A 21,437-nucleotide genomic window follows, 5' to 3' on the forward strand; every position below is an offset into this window, starting at 1 on the left:
CGTTTTTCTACCTATGCTCAGTTTTGCTTTTTTCTGGCATATGAGGAAGAGATTTTCCACCTTACGTGGCTGTGTGCAGATTAAAAGTCAGATGTACCTAGAGCGTGGGTAGGAGCAAGCGCTCGGCGCCACGTGTTCGCGATCACGAGTCCTGCAGCTCGGAGAGCTTACTAAAATAATTAGGATAAATCAGTGAGAATTTGCATTTTAATCCCAGTGAAGCAGGACTCCTGAAAATATCTGGTAGAGCTCCTGTTTTTTGAGGTTCCTTTGTTTGCCCTGACAATTCAAGCTGGGAAACCTAGGTGTGTTGAGCAGTGTCTACTGACCATGAGTGAAAAAGGCCTTTACTTCTGCTGCATCTGGCCTGTTGAAATATGACAAATACGCAACTCTTTCCATGCTTGTTACAAACACTGTTAAAAACTCATGACAGACATCTTCCAGCCATAAAAGATGGAAGCATAGCATGGACTGCACATTGCCTTAATTAGTTTTAAGAGGAATTAAATGAGATAATCCTGCAAAATTTCAGACAAAACTTGGCACATGGTAAGCACTGAGTTAACTAATAATAGTAACATTTTAACTATAAATATTACTGGGACAAAGTTTTGTATTATCATGATATATTCTGAATTGTATACCTTCCAGAAAACACTGCATCTTTAGTTATTTGCTGGCAGTTTTTCTTTTTTTTACATAAGCAACACAGTAGCCTTCTCCAAAATGTTTTTCCAACATCTTGCTTAGGCAAGTGAAATTAAGGCACCCTCTGATCCTAGCAAGAGAATAGTAGTGTCATAAAAATAGTAATATCAATGAATATTAATGAAATATTAATGAATCCCTACCCGATGGGTGGAAAGACAATCCTACCACAGACTACTGAATCCTTCATCAAAACCACCGAGCATCAGAATCTGCATCTCTGTTTACGTTTCCCTCAATCATAATTGGTAGCTTGTCACTGCTTCTTTACTTGCTTGGAGGCATTTTTCTAAGCGAATACATCCTGTGAGTACAGAAGAATCCTCCCTCGCCAGGGCTGTCAGTTTGGCCAGCTCTCCTTTTAGGTTTCCTTGTTAGTTACTCTGCTTCTGCTTTTACTCACTTAAGTCATGTCACTCATTCAGCAGATGCACTGACACATACTTGACTGACGTGTAAATTTATTCACAGGAAAGAAAAGAACATTTTTGTTCTGACGTTTTATTTTTATCTCTGTGTGCCATCTTTATTTGACAGATTATAAAGCCATATCCATATTAAAAAGCACCTTTAAATAAAAAGCAATTTGTCACATCAATATTGCCTTCCCACCTCTTTTATTGCCATGGCCTTAGCAGGCTTCCCGAAAGAGCACATCTGAGATGGTTATCCAAGTAATCGCGAATAGCCACCCTTCCTTTCTTTCTTTGACTTTATTTTTTGTTTTTAAATTATTTCTGGCTTATTCAATGAACACAGGGAGAACTGTGTCTTCTTCCTATATCATGGAGACATGCGAACTGGCATACACTCTGCTTGTACTTTTCTAAAATGCTTAGAGAGATTACAGCTCATGGGCATAGGAAATAAAATAGTCAAATTCGACAGCTTAGGAACAGGAGCTAAGGAGGAAATTTGTGTTATATTTTAATTAAGAAAGACCCTTTATAAAAATGGGATCAAACTCTCCTTTATATGTCAGTGAAATGAGAAAAAGTCTTCTGTAATTAAAATGTATAGGTTCATTTATTCTCTTTGACAGTTTAGGTATGGAAATTGAATAATGCTTTTGTAAAATGGTGTTTGAAAATGCATATTTTCTTTATATTTAAAGGATGTATATTTAGTGTAATTATCATTTGAAGGGAAAAAATAACACAGATGAACATGCCCACAGAACCAGTCATCCTGATGTCAGAAATGAATTGCGTAGTCCTACTCACTGCACCCATGTCAAGCCAAAAGCGACAAACACATAGCACTTATCAACAGTCTAGTAGTTCTGAACACAGAGTAAGTAATATGAATATTCATCAGATGCCGTATATGCTGTAAAATGACATTTTATTTCACTAAGCCAGTTATTTCTAAGATTAGTAATGGTCAAGTGGTCCTCAAAAGCTAGAATGTCTCCATTTGCCAGCTCACTTGAATGTTTCTAAATATCTTAGAATTTAGACATTTAGGGGTTACCTAAGTCAATATGACAAGTAGGGTGAATAAATGAGCACTCTACCCACCTGATGCAGACTATCAGTGTTTGTTAGGTATGTCAGAATAGTTTACCACTTATGTAACTTTTCATAGAGGTATTTACTCTTGGAGCATGTTTATTTGATCTAGAATCTGTACTCTAACATCAAGAATTATTTAAGGTTTCACAAAAAGACTTTATATCAAAAAGTGGATTTTGGAGAGAGAAGTTGAAAGAAATACGTGAGGTCAATTAATATGAATGAATATAAGACCCTAGAATTGAATAAAAAACTAATAAAGTGTTTCTTCTAACTTTATAAAGGTTAAAAATCAATGTTTAGCTTAACATTAAATCTTAAGTGTCTAGTGCAGATGTTGCTAGCATAGAGTAAGTACTTAATTAATGATTACTTCATGAATGAACAAGTAAATGAACACCCCAAAGCTACATTTTCAAAAGACTCACATAACTCACTGTTAGGCTGAATTCTTAATAATGGATCTTTTCAATTTGCAATGGTGCATTGTTCTTAAACCTAAGTTAAAAAATCGTTTATTACTTTCAACTGGGTGACTCAGTTGAAAAATTTATACTTTTTTTTTTCAGAGTTCTGTTATCTCTGGTACTATTCACATGAAGTTAAAATAACTGCTCCAATAACTTATTCATTCAAATTTTAACCTACTTTAAAGGACTCTTGAAAACCAAGGACCAAGCAAACAACAATCATAATTACTTGGACCTGATCATTTGAATATATGTTGAGTTATTGTAATCTGAGGGCCAGAATGAAAACATTAACATAAGGCAAGGAAATTGTGTTACCAACAATACACAAAGTTAGTTTTTCTGGCTCTGTGATGGTAAAATAATTTGCATCTCAACTTTTAAATATGTCATTTTTTCTGTTACCTGGAGACATCATTATGAGCTGATGCCTGTCAGAAGTTTTCCTGACCCTTTCATTCAGCTCATTCTCCTGCTATATTTGTAGCCACACACCAGATGTGCTCATAGGACAACTGATTTCCTGGGCAGGGCTGAAAATGCTTCACAATGTACTTGGATAGGACTTTTACATACAAAATACTGAAGCAGTCATTTCTTTTGCATGAAAAATGAGCCCAAAAACCTCACAGCTTCATGATACACCAAGATGACTGATGAATCATAATTTCTGAGAAAAGCTGACTTGGAAAAAATAAATGTACCTCAGGATACCGATGCATCCCTAGTTCCTTGGTATTTACAGCATTTCCATCCCAAATCCCTGGGATAAATCCATCTCCTTTGTGACCATTTGTGTAGACAAGTGCCTTAAAAAGAGTCTTATTTCCTTTCATTGACATTGTTTTAACACTATTTGTTCACTGTGACTTTAGTATTAACATGTCTGTTGAATGTTTCTACAACAGTTTTTCAGGAAGCTATTTTCTGAATAATTTGAAAAATATTAAAAAAATAATGCCTCATAGAAGAAAAACACTGTCTTATAAAGGAGTTGAATGATTTATATGTGTTAGTGTGACTTTTTACATTTGTTATGGAATATTTATTCATTACAGAATATGAAAATGATGAAAAAATGTAGTAAAAACAAATAATTGTATATTTAACATGTTTGCTCTTTATTTTCCTTCTCTGTATCCATTATCAAAATATAGTTGTAGCTATAATGTGTAAGTGGGGACACTTACAAAATTGTATTATCATTTTTCCATGTTATTATATAATTCCCTTAGTGCCTACCTAAAATTTTTCATAGCATTTTTTATGAATGCTACATACAGGGAGGGGCAAAAGGTTTACAGTTATGAGTATGCAAAACACAGAATTTGTTCTTGTATTATTTATTAATGATTGTATTTTCCATATGAATAATTGTAAATCTACCTTTGTCCCACCCTGTATTTCTAGACATACTTGATGTTCAGCAAATTGTCCTTTCATTTGTAATCAAATTTTGATTTAATATATTTTTATTGATTTCAGAGAGAGGAAGGGAGAGGGAGAGAGAGAGAGAAACATCAATGATGAGAGAGTCATTGATCAGCTGCCTCCTGTACGCCCCCTGCTGGGGATCAAGCCCTCGGCCCCAGAATGTGCCCTGACCAGGAATTGAACAGCAATCTCTTGGATCCTAGATCCACATGCAACCGCTAAGCCACGCCAGCCAGGCAAAACTATGATCTTTTTTTTCTTGTATTTTCTGTCACTTCTATTCCTAGAAATTCCACTCTTAAATAATATTTTCTTGTTTTGTAATAATTTTGTTTCAAAATATTTAATTATTACATGCATGTGAAATAAATTTACACAGTGTCAATAAAAATTGTAGCTAAGTTAATATATGTAAAATATATTTCCCTTTTTCCTTACACTGGTATTGTTATTGAGACTTTGAAATATGTTTAACATAGGATATTCACAGTGGTGCTCTAATGTATGTAAAAAATATTTTGCTTTGTGTTTATTATTGTTGAATTTATCTTATTAATCAAATTCCTATTTTATTTATTTAAAGTTTTTGGTCATGAAGTCATATACTGTGCAAATAATATTTTACTTTCTCCCTTTTACACAGTGTTTATCAGCATTCAAAATACAAGCCTCTAGCTTTTACTACATAAGTCCACACTTGTTATTGTTCCCATGTTTTGTGGCTGTTTATTTTGAATTATTTCATTGGGAAGTTGATTTGTTTCTATGTGCCTGGAATGTCAGATTCGACTTCTCAAAACTGAGAACTGTAGTGTAATTTAATGAGCAAAGATACCCCTCAGTAGATAAGCTTGTAAAGTGAAACCGAAATTCAAGCATTTGTTCCTCAGGGTGGGTATGCTAACCCTGCATGTAACCAACATTTCTTATTTCCCCACGCAGCCAGCATGACTTTAGGCTTTCCTTGCTGTCCACACCGTAATATTCCTTCAGGCATGATGATGCACGTGCCCCATCACCCAGCTCTGTCAAACCTGCCAGTGAAAGCACCCGAAGTACTGGGAACGGGGCACCCACAAGGACAATCAGTGTCCCTTGACCTGAAAATCTGGATCTTGAGCTAAGGTGCCCCAAGGCTGGAAAATGATGGGCCTGTTTCATTTATAACGGGAGGTTCCTAGAAACATGTCCTGCTACCGAGGTCCCTTTCCTGAGCCTCATTTTTCAAATGATGTTTTTAAATTCTATAAACTATTTCTTACTTTCTAAGAATTTCTTTTTTTTTTTCCTTTTGATTGAATTTATTTGGGTGGCACTGGTTAACAAAATTATACATTTCTGGTGCATGATTTTTTTTTGCTTTTTGCTTTTTAAATTTTTTATATTTATGACAAGCATGGCCAGAGATGGTATCTGGTGCTTAAACACAGAGAGAGAGAAACATCTCTCTATGTTTAGTAATGGTCAAGTGGTCCTCAAAAGCTAGAATGTCTCCAGGCATTCCAGACACAGAGAAATACTTTTAAAGAAAAAATTAGAAATAAATAAGTAATAATTAAACTTTCAAAGTCAGCTCCATGCATCTGATACACTAATAATTTAATACATATTTTGGAGAGTTTAAAAAAGAAAATATTAGGGTTATATGTGTGTGTGTGTGTGTGTATGATGAAAATGCTAGGCAATTGATAGGTAAATTATATAACATTTTTATATATCAAAACGAATAAAGGAACAGAGGAGGCAAATAATCTTTACATTAAGTCTCTTTAAGAACTCATTTAAACAGCCAAATCCATTGAAGAACTTCAAAAGAGATATTTGTGTAAATGAATACACATTTAATTTGTGACTTTACTACATTAAATAAAATTGAAACTTGTGAGCAGAAACTCAGTTTAAACTGGTGTTTTCATCAGTCTAGTGGGAATAAAAATGTTTGCTATGACTTTACCAATTATTATCCAACTAGTCTTTATGTGGCTCTATGTATTTTCACCAAATTATATCATTTTTGTCATTTTAATTAAATGTATTTTTAGAAATACTCTCTGGAAATTTTAAATTATAGGGTGTTCTCAACAATATTAAATGTTTCATACACTTGGTAAAAATATTCAGAAATTAGTTTTAGCAAAAAGAGGTAAACAACAGATACCACCAAGTAGATCTATAAACAATTATAAAGTGTCTCAGGCTAAAGGGGCATTTGAAAAACTTTTATTTTTAGATTCTTTTCAGAAATTTTACTTCTGGATTTCATAGTTAGCCTCCATATGTACATTAGAATTTTTCTGTGGATCTCAAATCTCACTATAGAAATATCTTCCAAAAGCTTTGTTTTCAAGAAATATGTTGCAAGTATTGTGTTTCTGTCTGTAGGGTGGTTCTGCCTTATGGTGCCCATTAAACCACCAATTTCTACACTGCAAAGGTTTTCCTATGATGGAATGTTATTGTTTTAAGCATGCTAATGATTCTACTGAGGGGTCACAGTAAAAATAAAAATGATATACCCATTCCTGGTGTGTGTGTGTGTGTGTGTGTACTTCCCAATTATGTCTTCTCCAATGACTCCTGTGTAATTAACTGAAGCACAACTTTCTGACCAGTTTCAACCTTTGCATTGGTTTGATGCCTCAATCTGAAATAAAATTTACCTCTGACCAAACCCAAACCTGAAGAAAATCAGAAGCGTTCTATAATCCAGTGGCCAGAGAGTGTGTATTTATATAAAGGTTTGACAAAGAATCGATACTGTCAGTTGGCTTTCTAATTACAGAATAGTAGTGTGAGAAAAACAGTTTTATACATTTTTTCCTTTCAAAGTTTTTTTATATGCCTTCCTGTTACAGGTTGATGTGAAAGACAGAGAAAGAGGTGATTATGAAAAAAATATTCCAATGCTCCACCACATATATCATGTCTTTGGACTACAGCTGTCATTTAAAATACACACACTTAAAAATATTCAAAAGTTCTTCCCATGAAAGTAGTATTTTTAATTTCACATAAAATATTGAACTATGTTAAATAAGTTATCAGATGAAATATTATTTGATTAAAATAAAACTCTATAAATATACCAAACTGGCTCGTTAATATGAGAGGCAGGACTTTTTTGTCCATTTTATCATATTATTTTCTTGTTTTAAATTATGCAGATACACTTCTAATATTTTCTCTTCTGTTACTGTTAAACAACAGAGTCTTAGAAATCAGATTTTTCTTATCAATATTAAAGAAAACATATGCACTATTTCTAAAATTCACTGCTGTTTAAAGTGTACTATGCAACAATGTTCAGTTTGAAATATGTATTATAAAGTTAGTGTTTGTGTTTCATTGTGACTAAACAGGGAAAACACATGTTGCATATCATTAAATGATTCATATAAGGTTAACATAATTATTATATTTGACAAATTATAATAAAATACTTTTAATATGATTTTGATGCTTGTTAAGATTCTGTTATCAATTTCTAAATATATATTGTTAGTGATATCAGACACCAGATGAACCTAGCTAAATTAATTCATTTCAGATATTGGCCACTTATTTACTAAATATTAATTGCACACCTAATGAAACAGAGGGTCCTCATGACTTTGAGTAAATTTAGTGTTAAGTCCTAACTGCTCTCTCATTCTATTCCGCTCAGAGACCTAGCCTTTCCCCCAGATAATCAGCAAGCCCAGGAGATGGCACAGGACAGGAGCCTGGGCCGAACTAATGGTCACAAGGCCTGGGCCTCTGGCAGGCAAAATATAACATCTTGACCAAGTTATGATTCACTTCCTGAGCCCTAAGCTGAAACAACCCTCTTGCTGCTTTCCCATGAGACCAGACCGGGTACTGAACAGAGCTCAGCGCTGTCCTCAAGACCTGAAGAGGCCCTGGCTGCCCAGCTCAGTAGGTCCGAGTATGGTCCAGATGCACCAAGATTGCAAGTTCCATCCCTGGTCAGAGGACGTAAGAACCAACCAAGGAGTGCACAAATAAGTGGAACAACAAACGTGTCTGTCCATCTATCAACCCCATTTCCCTTCTCTCTCTCTCAAATCAATCAATCAATAAAAAAATAAAAAAAATAAAAAGACCTGAAGAAATGATTCATTACCCTATGGAAAAAGTTCCTAGATTTATTGACTCTGGAGTCCTGCGGCTGCCTTGGCGGGGCCAAAGGATGTCACTGGCCAGGGCAGCCCCCGGCTGGGTGTCCCCCACACCTGGGCCTGGGTAGACACATCAAACACCAGCGGCCTGTGGGGTTCAGGCGGTTAGGGCGACTGGGAGGAGGAACCATAACAAAGAACGCAAAAACCGCTGAGAGTCCCCGAGGTAAGCAGCTGCAGGGGAGGATAAAGACCACCCCCGCTTTCCAAGGAGATACGAGGAATCTGACCTTCAAAAGAGGAGGAGCTGGCCCGCAGGGCGGGGCTCAGCGGCTGAGCATCCACCTGGGATCCAGGCGATCGGGTTCGATTCCCGGTCAGGGCACAGGCCCGGGTTGCGGGCTCGATCAATGACTCTCTCATCACTGATGTTTCTATCTCTCTCTCCCTCTCCCTTCCTCTCTCTGAAATCAATAAAGATATATATATATATATATATATATATATATATATATATATATATATATATATATGAGGAGGAGGTCAATATCTAGGTTAGACCTTACCTTGCAGTCATATATAAATTATCACTTTGTTTATGGCATTAGTTCATAGAAATGACATTGGTATAATTTATGTTAGTTGAATCTCCATTATTTATTTAGAAGACTAGCCCATAATCCCAATTCTATTCCTGTGTATCACAGGAGTGTCCTGTCCTGTCTTTGAGGTATAGTGTCCAGCTTGGTCATTATTGCCACAGGGATCTCATGAGGAACAAATGAGACAATAGACATATAGATATAGATATGTAGATTATATAGATATATAGATATATAGATGTATAGATGTATAGATATATAGATATATAGAGATCTAGATATAGATATATAGCCCCTTTTTAAAAACTGAAAAGAGAATAGTTGAAGGCCAATATATGATACAATTACTTTATATTCTTTTCAGAGAGATATCAATGACTTGAAGTTTCTAGTAGAATCTACACCTTGGTCATTATACTTATTCTTATTATTTTTATTAGCATTGAACTTAATTATTAGCACAACTCCTTTCATTCAATGTAAAAATATTCAATGTAGATCAGTTTGCAATTGTATTAGACATTTTATAATCTTTTCTTTCTTATCATTAATCATTAATGTTCAACTCATTCTAGTTAGTCTAATTAACATAATTCCACATAATTACAGGTGCAGAAATGACACGTTATTTCCAAGTTACTTTACTCATAACATATCAAAGGAAATCCTAAAATAATGTCATATTTCAATTTAATTATATATTATAAGAAAATTTGAATTTTTCATTGTGAATTTTTTCTTGATCATTAAAAAATTCTCGTTATAGGCAAGAAATGAGAACACCCATTTTTCATATAAGAAAATAAATATTGAATAATTTTTCTCAAATTTTAATGTCAGTTTATATGAGACATAGGGATAAGAATGTTCCTTCTATTAATCCAGATACAGTTATTTTTTTCTACAAATATACATCACATTTTGTCTGTTAGTTAAAATTTCAAAATGTAAGCTTGTAACAAAAATGGTCTAGTGCACCTACTGCAATTCCCTTCAAGCTCTGATGTTTAGGAAAAACTGAATAAGGATTTTCAATAGTAATGCTTTTTTTAAAACAACTATTTCCAAGACTCTTAAATGAAGAAGAAAAAAAGATTTTAAAAAAAGAGAAAGAAAAGGAAACTGCCATTTCATAGACAAGGTACAGACTGGAAAGATGAAACCTAAAGGTTATTTGCTGATTTCATTTTAGGCTAATGATACTTGTTTGTTTTAACGGACTAAAAGCATTTTAGTACTTTTTAAAAATTTTCCCCCATAAACAGCCCATCACCCCAAGAAGAAACATACACCAAGTAACTTAATTATAAAATGTCAAAGTTTAAGAGCAAGAGTTGCCAAGCACCATCATGAAATTTCAGTAGCACTGAGACCGGCTCAGGTTAGCCTGCCATCTATATAATCCATTTGCAAGTAAAATGTGCCCTCTCTCCTAATCAACTGCTCTAGAGCTGATTATTTCCCATTTATTTAATGCTACCTGCCAGGCCTCCCAAATGTTTCAGTCCTTATTTTAGGACCATCTCAGACTCATTAGCCTTTTGCCTGACAGTGCCAATGTGACTCTGACAGCCTGAAACGTGGAGATGTTATGCTGTTGAGTGTCAAGATCTTTCCAGGAAAAGGTGTTTAAAAAAATACAGGAACATATATTTAAATAATGCCAATTTATGCAGCAAGGGGAAAAAAGCCAAGTATTCTATATTACATCTGATATATCTGAACATTATTTTTTTCATATGCAACCGGAATAAAATGATGTTTGTTTTCCATGATTCTGGAAGCAAGATCCCTTTTGAATTTTTTCATGACTAAGTGACCTTTTGCCATAAACTATATATTATGAACCCTTTGTATAAAAATTATTTTTCATTATATTTAGTTTAACAACATGCAGCTACAATTTTTTTCTTTACTCCAAATGATCAAATAACAGCACTTTTATAGGACCCAATTTAATATAATATATAATAGGAGCTATATTATAGAAACACATTTCCACATTTACAGATAAATTTTAAGTTCACAGGTCTAAATTAAATTTTCTATTTGCTAACAAATTGTTTTACATTCCTAAAAGAATCAAAATGAATTCATCAATGATTTAAAGAAATACTAAGTTAGCAAAATAGGGGAAATGTGAGACTTCTCTATCTAATTATGAAATCATAACAAGTGACCAAACACTGAATTTTAATATTGATTCAGACCTGCAGAAACTAGCCATGTGCTTAGTCATTTAAATTAGGTTTTCATGCTGTTTTTGTGCCAACAGCATTTAGCCTAGATTGGTAACCTAAATTTACTAGGTCATCTCAGAGAAAACCTAAACCTTCCCACATTATTTTGATCTGGGAGGAAAACAAATCAACTTGAGGAAAATAGAATATTATATTATGTCATAAATTGACTTAAAAGAACCATAAAATTCCCATTGCCTTATGACTTTGTGCCTGGCACTTTGAGAATTAAAGCTCTAATTCTGTAGAGCTTTAGAAATGTTAAGAATCTATCAAAGGTCACACAGGTAATTGCAGCTGAAATTAGAACCAGTTGGTTCCAAAGCCTTGGATCTCTTCATCTGAGTCAGTTTTCTGAAAATCCTACATTATGTATCTGTTGATTGAGATTTTAGCTAAGCTGCTCCATGGTTTTGTTGCTTGGTATCCATTTGGTTTGGCTAAGCGGCCTGCAGGGACCTTAAATGGACACTAGCCCCTCCTGCAAGCAAACGCCCCTAGATAGCCCCAGTGTCACATCAACTCTAAGTTTTTGGTTTTTTTATGCTTAGTTCTTGTTGAGACTTCTCCAACAGCCCTTATGATCAACAGTCTCCCCTGCCTCCCCGAGCCTGTATGCCTTACATATCCTTTAGATGAGACCCCTGTGAGACTTATCAAAACCCCATTCTGTTGGTTTGAATTGATCAATCAGTCCTAGTCCACAAACTCAAAAGCACTCTACCTAGGTACCCTAATAAAGGCATGTGCCTCAAGTCCCATTTCCCTCTCCCCCCTCCCCTTCTCTCTCTTCCCCTCTCTCCCTCCTCGGCCTTAACTTGCCTTTGTGGCCCCTCAAGTTGTTCTGTTTACTTCCTCCAGTTCTATGAATTGTGAGTAATAAATTCCATTTCAATGTCTCTTGTGGTCTGCAGTTGAACTGTGGTTCATCATCTAGCATCCTGTGCGTCACTTAACAAATGATGATTTAATAAAGTATGAACAGCATCCTAATATTATTAATTATTCATCAAAAAGAGGGATAAAACTTCATCTGACAATGACAATGTATGTAAACATAATTAAAATCATTTTAAACTCAGGCCAAAAAAGTGCATTATACACCAGATTGAGAATTCTCAAGGTTCACTTGTATGCTTTTTGAATGAAGCATACTCTTATTCTAAGCTCATCAGTTAAGTATATTTAGACCAAGATATTGCTTGTTATATAAGTTGTGGATCCTGTGCCAATGATATATTGGTACACAATTTCAGTGATTAGATAAAAGTCACTGGCTAAAACATGTTAAAAAAATCACTTCATATAGAAAAATAAATAAATTGCAAATGGGAAACTTAGGCGTGTAATTATCAGGCAACTAGAATACAAATAAATCAAGAATAAATAACATGGAGACAGTGCAGACTATAAAAATTCAAGATGCCATTGTTAGCCAGCAGAGTTTAAATGCTTAAGAGAATGATCTCCAAATAGCTGTTCAATGTGGTTCCTAGATGCAGATACATAAATGTCACCACACTACTGAAAGCACTCATGATCTCTAACAGCAGGGAAGTTAAACTTCAACTCATGAGTGAAATTTAAAGTTAAAATAGGTAAAACAAGCTTAAGGAAAGACAGTAAGCAAGATTATTAAAAAAAATTTAAACAATAAAACTCTTAACCAATTTGAACTAAAGTAATTAGTAAATGGAGCAAGAAGTGACAGATGTCAACATATTTCAAATGGTGTTCAGGATACACAAACACACACATATGTGTATATTATGTGTATGTACACATTTATCTATATATTTATTCATATTATCTGTGAAGTAAAGGGACAGATAATGATCCAAACCCATTTCAAAGCTGATCAATACCCAACAATCCTTTTAAAGGAAAGCCTGCAAATTCCATGTAACAAATACTTGGGTTGCACAAACATTGATCAGTGTAACACTAATAGTCCTTGCTAATATATCATATTTACAATGTCAACCATAAAACTGACCAACAAAGTTATAGGCCTTTACCTTGTTTCAGAGAGGCAACGGCCCAGAGAAATTGGCTCCAATGTGATAAACTCTTACAAAATGGTCCTTTTTCAATAATCTTTTGTGCTTGCATTCTGTTTCATTTTCCTTCCCCCTCCCATGGCATGCCATTGCTCACAGTCGTGTCACGGTCTTATTTTCCTCTGTAAAGGCGGCTTGCCAGTGCTGGTAGGTTTGGGGCATCCCTGCCCTGCCCTGCCCTTTCCTTTGGTTAGCATCAGACTCACTCTCCCAGGCCCTGAGCGGGAGTCAAGGCCAGAGGCCACGCACCTTTCTGCTCCCTGCAGTCATTAGAGAGGGGCTTACAGCAAGTTCAGCCCAGAGAGCCGTGGCCACCCTGCTCTCACACTGAGAACAAAGTCACCTTCACAGTATGCACAGAGCTTCTGCCGCTCTTCCCTCCTCTCTCTGTGGAGAGAAACCTCCCTAGTGAGTCTCTAAACTTGACCTTCCAGCAGGACAAGACAATCTTCAGGATACCATGCTGCTCGCGTGGCTAAAGCCACAGCCTCACACTGTTTGGACTTTCACCCTTTGACACACTACAGAATCTCAGAAATTTCATACAACAGTCTTGTCTTTTCCCAAATTAGTTCAAGTTATGTTTTTTGCCTTTCTTAATTTTAATGGTAACCGAAATAGTTCACATCTTAGAGGCATGATTTTCAATCTAACAGCTCAGAAGAAGGTAGATAGACCTGGCAAAGAGCATATCCCAATACTTCTTATCATATCCTTTAATTCTTCAAATTAAAAAAAATACTATTAAAAAGATTTCTGCTTCCAGTGATGATGGAGAAACAAGGGCTAGATTTACACTTCTGCCTAAAACAAATGAAAACATAAACAAATAACAAAACAGACAAAATATATAACACAATGTTTTTCAACACAATAGACATCAAGCAACAAAAGACACTGAAGCCTTGGATACTGGAAACACATGGGGTGAGCCTTGCGAGAGTATTAGAAACAGCAACAAGAGGAGGAAACTAAGTAGAACCCCAGATCACAATATTTGAAGAGACAGTTAAGAGTACAGAAAACAATGTAGATAGAATTTCAGGATATGGTCAGTTATTAGAAAGCTACACACACACACACACACACACACACACGCAGGCACAGGAAACAAAACCAACCACCCAACCAAAAAACCCCTGCAGAAATTTGCAAATATTCAGCAGAAAGTATCTCTTAAGTATTCAGCAGAACCCTGATTAGCACATTGCATATAATTACCTGAAAGTGTGGTATTTGGACTGAATGTTTAGGTCTCCCTAATAGTCATATGCTGAAATTTAATCCCCAGCGTGATGGTATTTGGAGCTGGAGAATTTGGGAGGTAATTAGATATGGGTAGAGCCCTCATGAATGGAATCAATGCTCTTATAAGAAAGGTCAGAAAGCTAGCCTGCTCTCTTTCCTCCATGTGGAGATACTAGAAGCCTGCAGCCTGCAGCCTGCAACCTGTAAGAGGTTTCTCACCAAAGCTCTATCATCCTGGTGCACTAATCACGGGCTTGTAGCCTCCAGAACTGTAAGAAATAAATGTGTGTTGCTTAAGCCAGTCTATGGTAGTTTGTTATAGCAGTCCAAACTGACTAAGGCTTTGTTACTGAGAAGTGGGGTGTTGATATAATAAATATCTAAAAATGTGGAAATGGCTTTGGAACTGGGTAATGGGTAGAGGTTGGAAGAATAGTGAAGACTATGCTAGAAAAAGCCAAGATTGTTGTGAAGGGATTTTTATAGGCAAATCTAGTGAGTTCTTAGAAAGGTAAAGAAAGATTTCGTTTGTTTAGAGAATATATAAATAATCACGTATACAGTGCTGGTAGAAATGTGGGCAGTAAAGGTTATTCTGATGCAGCCTCAGGCATAAATAGGGAACTGTCATTGGACAATGAAGAAAAGGTGATCCTTGCTATAAAGTGTCAAAGAAATTGGCTGAATTATATTTCTGTTTCAGTGTTTTGTGAAAGGTAAAAATTGTAAGCAATGAAATTAGACATTTAGGGGTGGAGAAGATTACTGAAAGATCACCTTGGCCCTCCTGTCTGCTTATAGTAAAATGCAAGAAAAGAGAAATGCCTTGAAGATGGAATAATTAAGCAAAAAGAAACTAGAACTTAAAAATGTGGATTCTCAGCCCATCCAATATTGTAAAATATGAGAAAGCATGTTCAGAGAGAACACTAAGGGTGTGCAAGTGAGCATTTGATAAGGTGATTAGTATGAATGTGAACCAATGGCATGTGTACCCTTATAAGAAGAAGCCAGAGAGTTAGCAAGCTCACTTTCTGATGGTTGAAAAATGAAAGAAATCAGCAATCTGTAAAGTGGAAGAGAGCTCTCACCGGGGCCTAACCATGCTGACACCCTGATTTCAGATGTCCAGCCGCCAGAACTGTGAGAAACAAATTTCTGTTTCTTATAAACTACCCAGCCTATGTTACTTTGTTAAAGCAACCCAAAGTGACTAAGAAAAACAGAAGAATTATTCAAAAGGATTAAAGGGAACAGTATCTGGCACTCACAAAGGAAGGCTTCATGATTCACCATTCACGGGATACTGGGAAATCCACTCAAAATAGTTTAGCCTCAGAAGACAGGAAAATTAACTTGAGATTAAACTCTGTTCCTGTTCTACCAACAACTTCTAAAAGCAAGAAACAAAATAATTAAACTTAAGCAAATTAAATTAACTACTACTTTTGAGGACAATGCTCAATAATATGTGGAGGGATACAAAATATCCAGCACACACACACACAAAGGAAATGTATAATGTCTGGTATATTATCCAGAGAAACAGAACCAAAAACTCAGTGAGGAGCTACAGTAATCAAGATAGTGTGGCACTGAAAACAGACAAATAGATCAATGGGACAAAACAGAATCCAGAAACAAAACTCCATAAACAGAATCAACTCATATCTGATATAGGTGCAAAGGTGATGCAATGATGGGGCAAAGAAAGTCTTTTAAACAAATGTTGCTCCACCCTGGCCTGGTGGTTCCGTTAGTTAGAGCAACCATCCCTTAGGCCAAAGTGTTGCGGATTCAATTCATGGTCCGGGCACATACCTTGGTTGTGGGTTTGTCCCCAGTTGGGGTGTATATGGGTGGCAGCCGATCCATGCTTCTCTCTCACATTCATCTCTCTCTCTCTCTACACCCCCTGCCTCTCCTTAAAATCAATAAAAACATATCCTTGGGTAAGGATCAATAAGTAAATAAATAAAAAAATGTTGCTATAACAACTGGAAATCAAAAGCAAAAGTGTAGACATTTTTGGAGACATCATGCAGACACAGATCTTAAGCCCTTTATAAAAATTAGCAAAATGGATGACAGATCTAAATGTAAAATTCAAAACTATAAAACTCCTAGATGATAATAATGGACCTTTTACATGGTATTTTAATGTTTAATACGTAGGAACAAGTGGAGTTAAGTTATATTTAGCATTCAGATATCCTGGAGAAAGACAATAAGGATGGTGACATTACTCCTTGGCTAATTTATGTTACACAAATATTTACGTGATATGTATAGGAGTGCTGTCAAATGTACAACTTACAAATTTAAAAAATTCACAAAGGGAACAAAACACACTGACTCACTCAAAGGTTAAATAGACACAGAGAAACACATGCACATGCATTTTGGTTAAATAAGCATAGTGATTTTATAAGAATAAACATATAAATAGAATTATAGTACACAGATGTAAACACATTGCAAGATTATCAGTTTCTGTCATTCTGTAAAGGGATCACTATTTTCGTTTTGCGTATTTTCCAATTTTATATATTACTAGGCTATGTTAATACATGTCCAACTTTGTTATTTTATTTTATATTTCATCTATAGTAAGCCAAACAAAACTAGCTTTTGGGAGTGTTGGACTGTTTTGTGTTGAAAGTTGACACCTTCAGTGGTGCTTAAAGCAACATAATGCCTAACATAATGTATATCAATTATACTTCAATAAAAGGAAATATAATTTTTCCCCCCTCCATATATCATGTGCATTGCTCCAAAAATTATTGTCTTCAACTAATATTTTTAGTTCCACAATTACATATGTTAATGCCCGGGCTCACTTTTCATTGCAGTGTTTTCACTTCATTATATACTCAGTGGCATTGTACTTGGGTATCGAATTCTAGTGCTTCTGATCAGAATTTCTAAACAGAGAGGATGAGATCTCAAGACTATTTTTAAGGAAGAGGGGAAATGTTTTAATGTGAAACAGGAACTAAATATTACATGTATTTGTGGGTGTGCTTCTAAATTTAGCTTTCATAATATTTTTCTAATTACTTCAGAGGTCTGAATAATGTGTGCTTGACATTTATATTGGTATTTTTTGTATTCTTAGTTTTATACCTTCACTATAATTCTCAAAATCTTTGACATTTTACAATGGAAATAATGAAACTTGAATACAACTAATACAATAATTTCCTTGAATACAACTAAAATTTACATTCAAAATAAAATTAATGGATAATTTTAGGAGAAAATAAGTAATATATGTATCATTTTGTCAATTTTGCACTCTACTTTTTGATGTATGGCACTATATTTGGTTGACAGGTACCTACTGAAGAATTAAAAGCAAAAAACTAGACATTGTCCTCAAGAGTTCCGTATGATGCACTGAACGGATCCTGTTAAAGCAGCATCTGCGATGACCTAGAATCTAAGCCACAAAAATCCAATCCTTTTATTGACATGTGCTTCACATTATCTGATGCAATCTGAATCCCATATTGAGACACCATATGTGTGACATTTTCTGCTTTTTATAAAGTATTCGAAACACTAATCAAAATATCAGGATTATGTAAGACTGTCAGCTGTAAGAAAACGCCTTTCTGTTGACTTTATATTCCCTTAGGGGAGAAATAATCACCTGAGTCACATTATGCATATTTGTCACCACAGCCAGTATGAGGATTTTTACTAGTGATGATTATTAACATCCTATCTATGATTTGGAAACCAATTTGAGTGACAGGTGCGTTTTTTTTTCTTTCTACATCCACAACTGTCAGAAATGTTCAAGAAGATATAATTTATAACGTGTTTGTATGTTGCTTTATATTTTTGAAACAAATAAACTTCTGTATCATCTAGATGATTTGAAATTTTTTCTGCTTAAATAGGACAATTTGATGCTTCTAAACCTAGATGCTTTGAATAAAAATTTCTATTTGAAGCTCGTTTTCTTTCTCTGTAGCATCCACACTCTGCTTTTCAACTCCTCCAGGCCCAGAGAAAGTGGGAAGCAAATGTGGGAGCTTTGTCTCTTTTCCTTCATTTCTCTAATTTATGAGTGGCCCGGAGTAGCCTATATTAAATAAGTGTTTTTAAATGGTCTCACAGTAACTATTCTAACCAAATTAGTGAAAAAATGGATGATTTAATATCATGTAAAAAGAAGAAAAAGGTATATGGGCTAATAAGTGAGGGCTAAATCCTGTGTGTGATTTTTCAGGCCTGAGCAGAGGCAATTCCAGAGGCTTCACCTGGCTTTGGGGCAGCCCTGCCCTCCCAACAGACCCGGCGCATTGCTTTGCAGGGCAGGCCCTGGGGGAGTTGTAACCGGGGATTCAGGGGCCTCAGCAGGCCTCGCTCTACTCACATGTGTTCCTTCCCCGGGCACCTGTGCTGAGACCTACTTTTAGAGGGAACTAGGGAGAATCTTGAAGACATTTTTCTGACTCAGTGTTCAGCACCCTTCTAGTGCTAGTGCTCGCCCCTGCCCTCCTCATTGGCCCTTGGCAGTGAAAAGATCCCTGTGTCTGTGTAACCCACCTAACCCTGAGCCTAGCGCTGTTTCCCCGGGAAAGTTGGACAGTGGAGGGGCCAGCACTTGTTTTCAGTTTAGCCTCCTGCTTATATTATGGGACTAAGTGGTTAAACACTTGAGGGTTACTTTCGTTTTGGTTTGTTATAATTGATTAATCCTACACTTGGCAGCTTAGCTCTCCAGCTCAGCTCAGATCCTGACTGTATAGGATTACAAAAATCACACTGATTGAAATAAAATATTTAATAATCACCAAAATGAAAGAAAAAAAAGCTACAATTTAAAAGTGTGATGAAAGTAAAATTTATAATAATCGGATTTTGAAACTATGCTAAAATTTTTGGAGGGAGGAAATGAGAGGGAATCTTTTATTAAAAAATACTTAAATTTGATATCACTAAGTTAACCCAAGAGTAACTGGCTTTTTCCTTTTCTTGTGCATACAAGCAAGTAATTCTACCCTCCACTTAAACTCTTGAGTAATATACACTGTACTGATAAAGAATAATTAAATGTTACATTTTAATTAAACTTTTGAAGATAATTATAGATTCATATGCAGTTGTGGAAACTGATATAGAAAGGTCTGGAGTACTTCTTACCCAGTTTCCTCTAAGGGTAACATCTTATAAACTAGAGTAAAATATCAAAACCAGTTTCCTGGCACTGATGTGGAAGCAGCCAAGATATTGAGCATTCTCACCATCACAAGGATCCCTCTTGGTGCTCCTGTAAAGTTTCCGTCACCCACTTCCCTCCAGGCCCTACTCCCCCTTAATCCTGGAAATCACTAATCTCTTCTCCATTTTTATAACTTTATCCTTTCAAAAATGTTATATATTCCTGGCCAGTGTTGCTCAGTGGTTGAGTGCCGCCCTATGAATCAAGCAGTCAGGGTCCGATTCCCGGTCAGGGCACAGGCCCGGGCTGCGGGCTCCATCCCCTGTCGGGGGGCCCGCAGGAGGCAGCCGATCAATGACTCTCTCTCATCTTTGATGTTTCTCTCTCTCTCCCCATCTCTTCCTCTCTCTGAAATAAAAACATATTTTAAAAATATGTTATATACATGGAATAATACAGCATGTAACCTTTGGGGGCTGGCTTTTCCCCCTCAGCATAATTGTGAAGATACTCATCCAGGTTGTGGAAGTGTCAATAGTTCTTTCCCTTTTATTATTGAATAGCAGTCAGTGGTATGAACACACCACAGTTTGTTTAATCATTTATCATTTGAAGAACATCTGGGTTGCTTGGAGTTTTACAGATAAAGCTACTATAAACATATTCTGCTGGGTTGTATATTATTTGCGGGTTTAGTTTTTTAATAAACTGTCAAACTGTTTTGCTTTTTAAAATGGTGGCTACATTATTTTGCATTCCCAGGAGCAATGTTGCAGTGATCCACTTTTTCCATGTTGCTGCCCTTGGTGATTTGTATCGGGGTGGCCCACAGTTGTTTTTATTTTCTTGTTTGTTTTGTTTCATTTTTCATTCTGGTATTTGGCTGCAATAAAGCATTTGTTTTTAAAAGGTATATGTCTTGCTAAGGTCCCCTTTCCTGGTGCCTTGGCTACAGAAAGCCAGCTTTGGTTTGCCTTCCTCTGTCTCTGCCCATTGGCATTTCCAGGTTACTGGGTTCTCCGTGCCCATTCTGGGCTCAACGAGGCAAAAGAAAAATTAGAAAATTCAAAGCCATGTAAGTCTTTGTGTCCAGAGGGCACTAGTTTTTCTATGTTCTTCTCTCCACTTTTCAGTGTTTCAATGTCTTCTTATAATTGTTTTATATGTAATATCCAGAGTTTTTATACTAGCAGGCTCTTTTTTCCCCACACTAACAAGCAGAATAGGAAAAAAATATTATATCTTCATGGAAAAAGTCAGATAGTGGTATGTGCTTTAGTTGAAATGATTTAAACAGTGTAATGGTATTTAAATATAATATATTCCTTTTGAGTGAAAAGTACACTGTCATAATTTCATATATATATATTTATTGAATTTATTGGGGTGACACTGCTTAATAAAATTATATAGTTTCAAATGTATAATTATATATCATCTGTATATTGTATCATGTGTTCACTACCCCAAGTCAGTCTCCTTCCATCACCATTCATCCCCCCTACCCCCTGGTAGTCACCATATTGCTGTCTGTGTCTATGAGTTTTGTTGTTTTTTATCATTTTATTTTTATCGTTTGTTTTGCTTAATCCCTTCACCTTTTTCACAGAGCCCCAACCCTCCCCTCTGACAGCAGCCAGTCTGTTCTCTGTATCTATGAGTCTATTTCTTTTTTGTTTGCTAGTTAATTTTGTTAGTTAGAATCCACATGAAAGTGAAATCATATGAACAGTGAAATAAGCCAGTCAGAGAAAGACAAGTATCATACATGTTTTAGAGACTCCAAGTCTTTAGGGTTATTCCAATTGAGTATAATAAAAATAAACAATTTTCAAAAGAATTTTATTCCTGATATAATACA

Source organism: Miniopterus schreibersii (assembly GCF_964146895.1).
Source record: "Miniopterus schreibersii genome assembly, chromosome: 5".
Lineage (NCBI taxonomy): Eukaryota > Metazoa > Chordata > Mammalia > Chiroptera > Miniopteridae > Miniopterus > Miniopterus schreibersii.